A 9,755-nucleotide genomic window follows, 5' to 3' on the forward strand; every position below is an offset into this window, starting at 1 on the left:
AGGGGCACTGATCCAGCAACCTGAAACTCCGGGCAATGGTAACCGGCGCCTGAGGATCCCTCAACTCGAGAACCGTCAGTGAATAGAGCGACCGCATGCTAACAGCGACTCAATGATCTCATCCGCGCGTTCAGCCCAGTCAGCCCTCGTATGAAGTGTTGCTTTAATTGATTTCTTGGGTAGTCTTCCCTCAATGTGGAAGTCATCCCTCATTAGCAGGTCTGGATGTCTAGCAACAGGCTTATCGAGTATTCTCGTATGGCCTGCTGGGTGACAACCAACCTTCCAAGTTCCAGCTGAGCGTAACCTCAGAGCTGCCATGCTCGCTTCCGACTTTATGAAAATCGGTAGTGGCGGCAAGCTTAACATGACCTCCAGAGCAGCGGTTGGCGCTGTTCTTATGGCCCCTGTTATCGCAAGACACGCTATTCTTTGAAGCCGCTGTAGTGCCCGCGCCGAATTTTTAAATTCGACTCTCGGCCACCATATTACAGCTCCGTAAAAAATTATTGGCCTAACGATTGCTTTGTACATCCATAATACGATCCTCGGTGAAATACCCCTAGTCTTACCGAAAAGTCGTCGACAACCGAAAAGGGATCTAGTGGCCGCATTAATTCGGTATTCCAGATGTCCCTTCCAGGATAGTCTGTGATCAAGTAAAATACCAAGGTATTTAACTTCCTTGTGAAGGACAAGTTCCTGTCCAAATAGCTTGGGTGGTCCGAAACCTTGCAGTTTCGTTTTTCTCGTGAAAATGGTTAGTGCAGTCTTACCAGGGTTAACTGACAGACCGTGAGACCTACACCACCTTTCAACGATATACAGTGCGTTTTGCATAAGATCACACAGAGTAGATAGAAATCTACCTCGTATGACTATGCAAACGTCATCGGCATACCCCTGTGCAAAGGTGCCTGCCGAATTTAATTCCACTAGTAGGCTATCGACAACCATAGACCAGAGCAAAGGAGACAGCACTCCACCCTGTCGGCAGCCGCTGCTAACGGCCGCAGTCAGATGAGCGCCGGCAACCTCCGCTCCGACCACACGCTGCCTCACCAAACTAGTTATGAATCTTTCTAGGGTATGGCCCAGACCGAAGTCTTTCATTGCCTTGTGTAGAACATTACAGTATACCTTATCAAAGGCACCCTCAATGTCCAGAAAAGCAACTAGTGCCATTTCCCTGTATCCAACTGATTGTTCAATGCGACTCACCAATTGATGGAGAGCCGATTCTGTCGACTTACCTTTTTGGTAAGCATGCTGCATAGGACTAAGGAGATTCTTAGTAAGAATTTGGCTCCTTATGTACCCATCACATAGTTTCTCCAGTGTTTTGAGTAAAAATGATGTCAGACTGATAGGTCTGAAGGACTTCGGTCCTCATAATTACTCTTACCTGGCTTCGGAATGAAGACAATGCGTGCACGTCTCCAGGCATGCGGTACATGACCGGTAACGAGACACGCTCTAAAAATTTTCACCAAAGACTCAGTAATTAATCCCGCAACTCGCTGAAGCAAGGCAGGGAAAATACCGTCTGTCCCAGGTGTCTTGTACGGTGAGAAAGTTCAGATTGCCCATTCCATACTCCCACAAGTGACAATTTCGGATACTATCCCACAATCAGAACTCCTCCCAAAAAGAGTGATGTAGGAGACATTTTCCGAACTGGTCTCATTAATTGAGCAGTTCGGAAAATGTGTTTCAAGCAATAGGCGTGTGACCTCGGCAGCAGAGCCCGTATAGGCGCCGCTAGGTGTTCTTAGCATGCCAAGTCGTTTTGAAGGATCTTTGGAGAAAACTTTCTTAATTCTGGCCGCTTCTTTCACAGCCAAGATTTCAGAACAGAAACCTCTCCAATTGTCCCTTTTCCATTTTCTAATCGATTTTTTGTATTCCCGTTTACGTGCGGCCGCTTCATTCCAGTCACGATCCTGCATCGTATTCCGGGCATGGTTAATGGACTTCCTAGTACTCTGCCTTAAAAGGTGGAGTTCCTTAGGAAGTGCATTCCGTTTTTATTTAACTAAGCCAGCAGTAAATGGACAAGCCTTTTCGTATGCCGTAAGCAAGGCCGAGTTCAGTCTGTTGACTGACTCTTCAATGCCATTAGCATCCCCAGGCATGTCCGTGCTGTTTTGCCAATTCTCACAGAACGACTGATCGAAGATTGATCAGTCGGTTTTACGAGGATTGCGGTATGGTCTTGGTCTAGTGGTCATAGCCGATATGCCGAAATATATCCTCCTATGGTCAGACATAGTAAGGCAATCCGACACATGCCAACCACTGACCCATTCTGCAGCGCGTCTTGTTCCAAACGTCACGTCAATGACCTCCTTCCTGCGCCTGTTGGCGAAAGTAGGCTCATCACCGACGTTCAGTATGTCAAAGTCGTTAGTACAAAAAAAATCTAATACAGTAGACTCTCGCAAATTCGGCTCTTTTAAGATCGGGCTACTTTTTAATTCGGGCAGCGGTTACATTTGAAAAACGTTTGTTGTCATTTTTCAATTTTGATTATGATTATCAAATGAATCAAATATGCTCAAATTTGGCATGGTTTGTCTTAGTTTTGATGTGATTTTGCATTATTGAGGGATTTTCATGCAACTTACGATATATATGAGTGTGTAAACTCAATATCTATATGCACATGAATAAAAAATCGTTGCATTTCAAAAAGTTTGTCGCCCAAATTTCTGTCTAATTCGGCTGACATTTCGGTCCCATATGCCCGAATTTGAGAGAGTCTACTGTAATGATTCCCCTCGCCTGTTTTTGTCGCTACTCCCACACACAATATGATGTAAGTTAGCATCAGCACATACGAGGAGTTCCCACGAGTTTCTGTGGCATGCCTCGACCAATTCCGCCAGCTCCTAAGGTGGCGGCGGACCAGTCGAGTCATATGGCATGTATGCAAAGTCAAAGACCATTTTATCTACTTCCTCCTATGGTATCCACCTCCACCTTAACAGCCGCCAAGTCTCCTGTAGAGAATTGTGGTAAGAACATGGCATTTATATCTTTATAGACGTAAATACATGTCCTCACTTTGTCACGGCTGCTATAATACAGCGTGCTGCGCAATTGACTTAAACCCTTAACCTTGTTTCGGTCTGTCCAGGGTTCTTGGAAGAGTCCGATGCATCTCTGACAAGGGAAGGTCTCGAACCGTGCGGAAGCCGGCCCTTATAAGACATTGCATTTTAAGCTAATTGGGGCACGACAAATTCAATGGTGATAGTCACTAATTTCGGAATTCATTGGGTCACCCGTTACAGGGGGGTATTGCGGGGGTGGTAAATCTTTATTTTGGCTCTAGAAGCCACATGGTTGGAAATATCGACTTGGGATCTTCGGGTGACCCCCCTATAAGTTGACCTTAGGAATCTAAATATGACCTTCATTTTCCCCCCACCCCTCCCCTTCTCTTAAAAAACATGTTTTTTTGGGATATCTCGAAAACTACTCGTCCGATAGTTTTCATTGTCAAATATGTTGTAGATACTATCCAGACGGATATTTCGCCCATACATACCAATGACCTTGAAACATTCCTTCATGACATTTTTCAAGGTCAAATGTATTTAAAGCTTAAAAAATTACTTTTTTCGACAAATTTTATCAAAGTATTATTTTTCAATGACACCAATCGTTTATTTAATAATTATAAACCAATGTAAGCCACTTTAATGTCATAGACACGTTTTTGACATTTATATATACTACAAATCCAAATGTGATTTTAAAAACACGTTGTGTTTACCAACTTCTAATATTGGGTGTTGACTGATTTCCTAAAGTAAGACATTATGGCAATGAAATTTTCAAGGAATTTATGAAATTTTATGAAATTTATGAGAATTTACTGGATAATATTTTACCGAGTACTGATTAATAATTTTAAATTTATAACAAAGATTATCGTTTGTAAATGAAATGAAATGGGACATATTAGGAGAAAACCAACTTCCATTATGACAATAATATATTGAATTTCAAGTATATAAAGACCTATATGCAACCATGAACAAAAAATGCTACTTTCTGGAAGACTTAATTTGAAAAATTATATATTTTAAAGTCATACTACACATCTTTAGAACAAATATACGAATCAATCACAAAACGGTAAAAAGTATACTTTAAAAAAGTGAAATTCAAGTATAAAACGATAAACAATGTGCTACAAACATTTAGCCGAAGTATAAAATGGTAAAAAACACGCTTCAAATACGCACAGATTGAAACACAAACGGTAAATGCGCTTAAAATCACACACAGATCAATCACAAAATGGTCAATGTGCTCAAAATCACGCACAGCCTAATCACAAAACAGTAAATGCGTTCAAAATCACGCACAGATCAATCATAAAACAATGAAAGAGCTTAAAATCACGCACTGCTCAATCGTAAAACGGTTAATGAGCTCAAAATCACGCACAACTCAATCATAAAACGATGAAAAAGCTTAAAATCACGCACAGATCAATCGTAAAACGGTTAATGCGCTCAAAATCACACACAACTCAATCATAAAACGATGAAAGAGCTTAAAATCACGCACAGATCAATCGTAAAACGGTTAATGCGCTCAAAATCACGCACAGCTCAATCATAAAACGATGAAAGCGCTTAAAATCACGCACAACTCAATCATAAAGCGGTGGATGCGCTAAAAATGATGCACAACTAAATCATAAAACGATGAAAGAGCTTTAAATCACGCACAACTCAATCGTTAAACGGTTAATGCGCTCAAAATAACGCACAGCTCAATCATGAAATGATGAAAAAGCTTAAGATCACGCACAGATCAATCGTAAAACGGTTAATGCGCTCAAAATCACGCACACCTCAATCATAAAACAATGAAAGAGCTTAAAATCACGCACAGATCAATCATAAAACGGTGAAAGCGCTTAAGATCACGCACAGATCAATCATAAAACGGTGAAAGCGCTTAAAATCACGCACAACTCAATCATAAAACGATAAAAGAGCTTAAAATCACGCACAACTCAATCATGAAATGATGAAAAAGCTTAAAATCACGCACAGATCAATCGTAAAACGGTTAATGCGCTCAAAATCACGCACACCTCAACCATAAAACAATGAAAGAGCTTAAAATCACGCACAGATCAATCGTAAAACGGTTAATGCGCTCAAAATCACTCACAGCTAAATCATAAGACGGTGAAAGCGCTTAAAATCACGCACAACTCAATCATAAAACGATGAAAGAGCTTAAAATCACGCACAGATCAATCGTAAAACGGTTAATGCGCTCAAAATCACGCACAGCTCAATCATAAAACGATGAAAGAGCTTAAAATCACGCACAGATCAATCGTAAAACGGTTAATGCGCTCAAAATCACGCACAGCTCAATCATAAAACGGTGAAAGCGCTTAAAATCACGCACAACTCAATCATAAAACGATAAAAGAGCTTAAAATCACGCACAACTCAATCGTTAAACGGTTAATGAGCTCAAAATCACGCACAACTCAATCATAAAACGATGAAAAAGCTTAAAATCACGCACAGATCAATCGTAAAACGGTTAATGCGCTCAAAATCACACGCAACTCAATCATAAAACGATGAAAGAGCTTAAAATCACGCACAGCTCAATCATAAAACAATGAAAGAGCTTAAAATCACGCACAGCTCAATCGTAAAACGGTTAATGAGCTCAAAATCACGCACAACTCAATCATAAAACGATGAAAAAGCTTAAAATCACTCACAGATCAATCGTAAAACGGTTAATGCGCTCAAAATCACACACAACTCAATCATAAAACGATGAAAGAGCTTAAAATCACGCACAGATCAATCGTAAAACGGTTAATGCGCTCAAAATCACGCACAGCTCAATCATAAAACGATGAAAGCGCTTAAAATCACGCACAGCTCAATCATAAAACGATGAAAGAGCTTAAAATCACGCACAGATCAATCGTAAAACGGTTAATGAGCTCAAAATCACGCACAACTCAATCATAAAGCGGTGGATGCGCTAAAAATGATTCACAACTAAATCATAAAACGATGAAAGAGCTTTAAATCACGCACAACTCAATCGTTAAACGGTTAATGCGCTTAAAATCACGCACAGCTCAATCATGAAATGATGAAAAAGCTTAAAATCACGCACAGATCAATCGTAAAACGGTTAATGCGCTCAAAATCACACACAACTCAATCATAAAACGATGAAAAAGCTTAAAATCACGCACAGATCAATCGTAAAACGGTTAATGCGCTCAAAATCACACACAGCTCAATCATAAAACGATGAAAGAGCTTAAAATCACGCACAGCTCAATCATAAAACAATGAAAGAGCTTAAAATCACGCACAGCTCAATCGTAAAACGGTTAATGAGCTCAAAATCACGCACAACTCAATCATAAAACGATGAAAAAGCTTAAAATCACGCACAGATCAATCGTAAAAACGGTTAATGCGCTCAAAATCACGCACAGCTCAATCATAAAACGGTGAAAGCGCTTAAAATCACGCACAACTCAATCATAAAACGATAAAAGAGCTTAAAATCACGCACAACTCAATCGTTAAACGGTTAATGAGCTCAAAATCACGCACAACTCAATCATAAAACGATGAAAAAGCTTAAAATCACGCACAGATCAATCGTAAAACGGTTAATGCGCTCAAAATCACACGCAACTCAATCATAAAACGATGAAAGAGCTTAAAATCACGCACAGCTCAATCATAAAACAATGAAAGAGCTTAAAATCACGCACAGCTCAATCGTAAAACGGTTAATGAGCTCAAAATCACGCACAACTCAATCATAAAACGATGAAAAAGCTTAAAATCACTCACAGATCAATCGTAAAACGGTTAATGCGCTCAAAATCACACACAACTCAATCATAAAACGATGAAAGAGCTTAAAATCACGCACAGATCAATCGTAAAACGGTTAATGCGCTCAAAATCACGCACAGCTCAATCATAAAACGATGAAAGCGCTTAAAATCACGCACAGCTCAATCATAAAACGATGAAAGAGCTTAAAATCACGCACAGATCAATCGTAAAACGGTTAATGAGCTCAAAATCACGCACAACTCAATCATAAAGCGGTGGATGCGCTAAAAATGATTCACAACTAAATCATAAAACGATGAAAGAGCTTTAAATCACGCACAACTCAATCGTTAAACGGTTAATGCGCTTAAAATCACGCACAGCTCAATCATGAAATGATGAAAAAGCTTAAAATCACGCACAGATCAATCGTAAAACGGTTAATGCGCTCAAAATCACACACAACTCAATCATAAAACGATGAAAAAGCTTAAAATCACGCACAGATCAATCGTAAAACGGTTAATGCGCTCAAAATCACACACAGCTCAATCATAAAACGATGAAAGAGCTTAAAATCACGCACAGCTCAATCATAAAACAATGAAAGAGCTTAAAATCACGCACAGCTCAATCGTAAAACGGTTAATGAGCTCAAAATCACGCACAACTCAATCATAAAACGATGAAAAAGCTTAAAATCACGCACAGATCAATCGTAAAACGGTTAATGCGCTCAAAATCACACACAACTCAATCATAAAACGATGAAAGAGCTTAAAATCACGCACAGATCAATCGTAAAACGGTTAATGCGCTCAAAATCACGCACAGCTCAATCATAAAACGATGAAAGCGCTTAAAATCACGCACACCTCAATCATAAAACGATGAAAGAGCTTAAAATCACGTACAGATCAATCGTAAAACGGTTACTGCGCTCAAAATCACGCACAGCTCAATCTTAAAACGGTGAAAGCGCTTAAAATCACGCACAGCTCAATCATAAAACGATGAAAGAGCTTAAAATCACGCACAGATCAATCGTAAAACGGTTAATGAGCTCAAAATCACGCACAACTCAATCATAGAGCGGTGGATGCGCTTAAAATCACGCACTGCTCAATCATAAAACGAAAAAAGAGCTCAAAATCACGCACAGATCAATCGTAAAACGGTTAATGCGTTTAAATTACGCACAGCTCTATCATAAAACGGTGGAAGCGCTTAAAATCACGCACAGCTCAATCATAAAACGATGAAAGAGCTTAAAATCACGCACAGATCAATCGTAAAACGGTTAATGAGCTCAAAATCACGCACAACTCAATCATAGAGCGGTGGATGCGCTCAAAATCACGCATAACTCAATCATAAAAGGGTGGATGCGCTTAAAATCACGCACAGCTCAATCATAAAACGAAAAAAGAGCTCAAAATCACGCACAGATCAATCGTAGAACGGTTAATGCGTTTAAACTACGCACAGCTCTATCATGAAACGGTGGATGCGCTCAAAATCACGCACAGCTCAATCGTAAAACGGTTAATGAGCTCAAAATCACGCACAACTCAATTATAAAACGGTGAAAGCGCTTAAAATCACGCACAGCTCAATCATAAAACGATAAAAGAGCTTAAAATCACGCACAGATCAATCGTAAAACGGTTAATGAGCTCAAAATCACGCACAACTCAATCATAAAGCGGTGGATGCGCTCAAAATCACGCACAACTCAATCATAAAAGGATGGATGCGCTTAAAATCACGCACAGCTCAATCATAAAACGAAAAAAGAGCTCAAAATCACGCACAGATCAATCGTAAAACGGTTAATACGTTTAAATTACGCACAGCTCTATCATAAAACGGTGGATGCGCTCAAAATCACGCACAGCTCAATCATAAAACGATGAAAGAGCTTAAAATAATGTACAGATCAATCGTAAAACTGTTTATGCGCTCAAAATCACGCACAGCACAATCACAAATCGGTAAAAGCGCTTAAAATCACGCACAGCTCAAACATAAATCGCTTAAATTTGCGCTTAATATAACGCACAGATCAATCATAAAACAATTAATGCGCTTGAAGTCACACACAGATCAATCATAAAATGCATAGGATTGCTCACAAAACAGTGGAATCTTAATCGTTTTATGATTGAGCTGTGCGTGATTTTGAGCGCATTTACCATTTTACGATTGAACTGTGCCTGATTTTTAGCGATTTCACCGTTTTATGTTTGATCTGTGCGTGATTTTGATAGCTTACACCGTTTTATAATTAATCTGTGCGTGATTTATGGCACACTAACCATTTTATGATTGTGCTGTTCATGATTTTAAGCGCTTTCACCGTTTTGTGATTGAGTTGTGCGTAATTTTAAGCGCCTCCACCGTTTTATAATTGAGTTGTGCGTGATTTTGAGCGCATTAGCCGTGTTATGATTGATCTGTGCGTGATTTTGAGAGCTTACATTGTTTTATAATTGATCTGTGTGTCATTTTAGGCAGACTAACCATTTTATTATTGAGCTGTTAATGATTTTAAGCGCTTTTACCGTTTTATGATTGAGTTGTGCGTGATTTTGAGCGACTCCACCGTTTTATGATTGAGTTGTACGTGATTTTGAGTGCTTTTACCATCTTATGATTGAGCTGCGCGTGATTTTAAGCTCTTTCGCTGTTTTATGATTCAGTTGTGCGAGATCTTAAGCGCATTAACCGTTTTACGATTGATCTATGCGAGATCTTAAGCGCTTCCACCGTTTTGGGATTGAGGTGTGCGTGATTTTGAGCGCATTAACCGTTCTATGATTGAGCTGTGCGTGATTTTAAGCGCTTTAACAGTTTTGTGATTCAGCTCTGCGTGATCTTGAGAAA

Source organism: Phlebotomus papatasi, chromosome 4 (genome assembly GCF_024763615.1).
Source record: "Phlebotomus papatasi isolate M1 chromosome 4, Ppap_2.1, whole genome shotgun sequence".
Lineage (NCBI taxonomy): Eukaryota > Metazoa > Arthropoda > Insecta > Diptera > Psychodidae > Phlebotomus > Phlebotomus papatasi.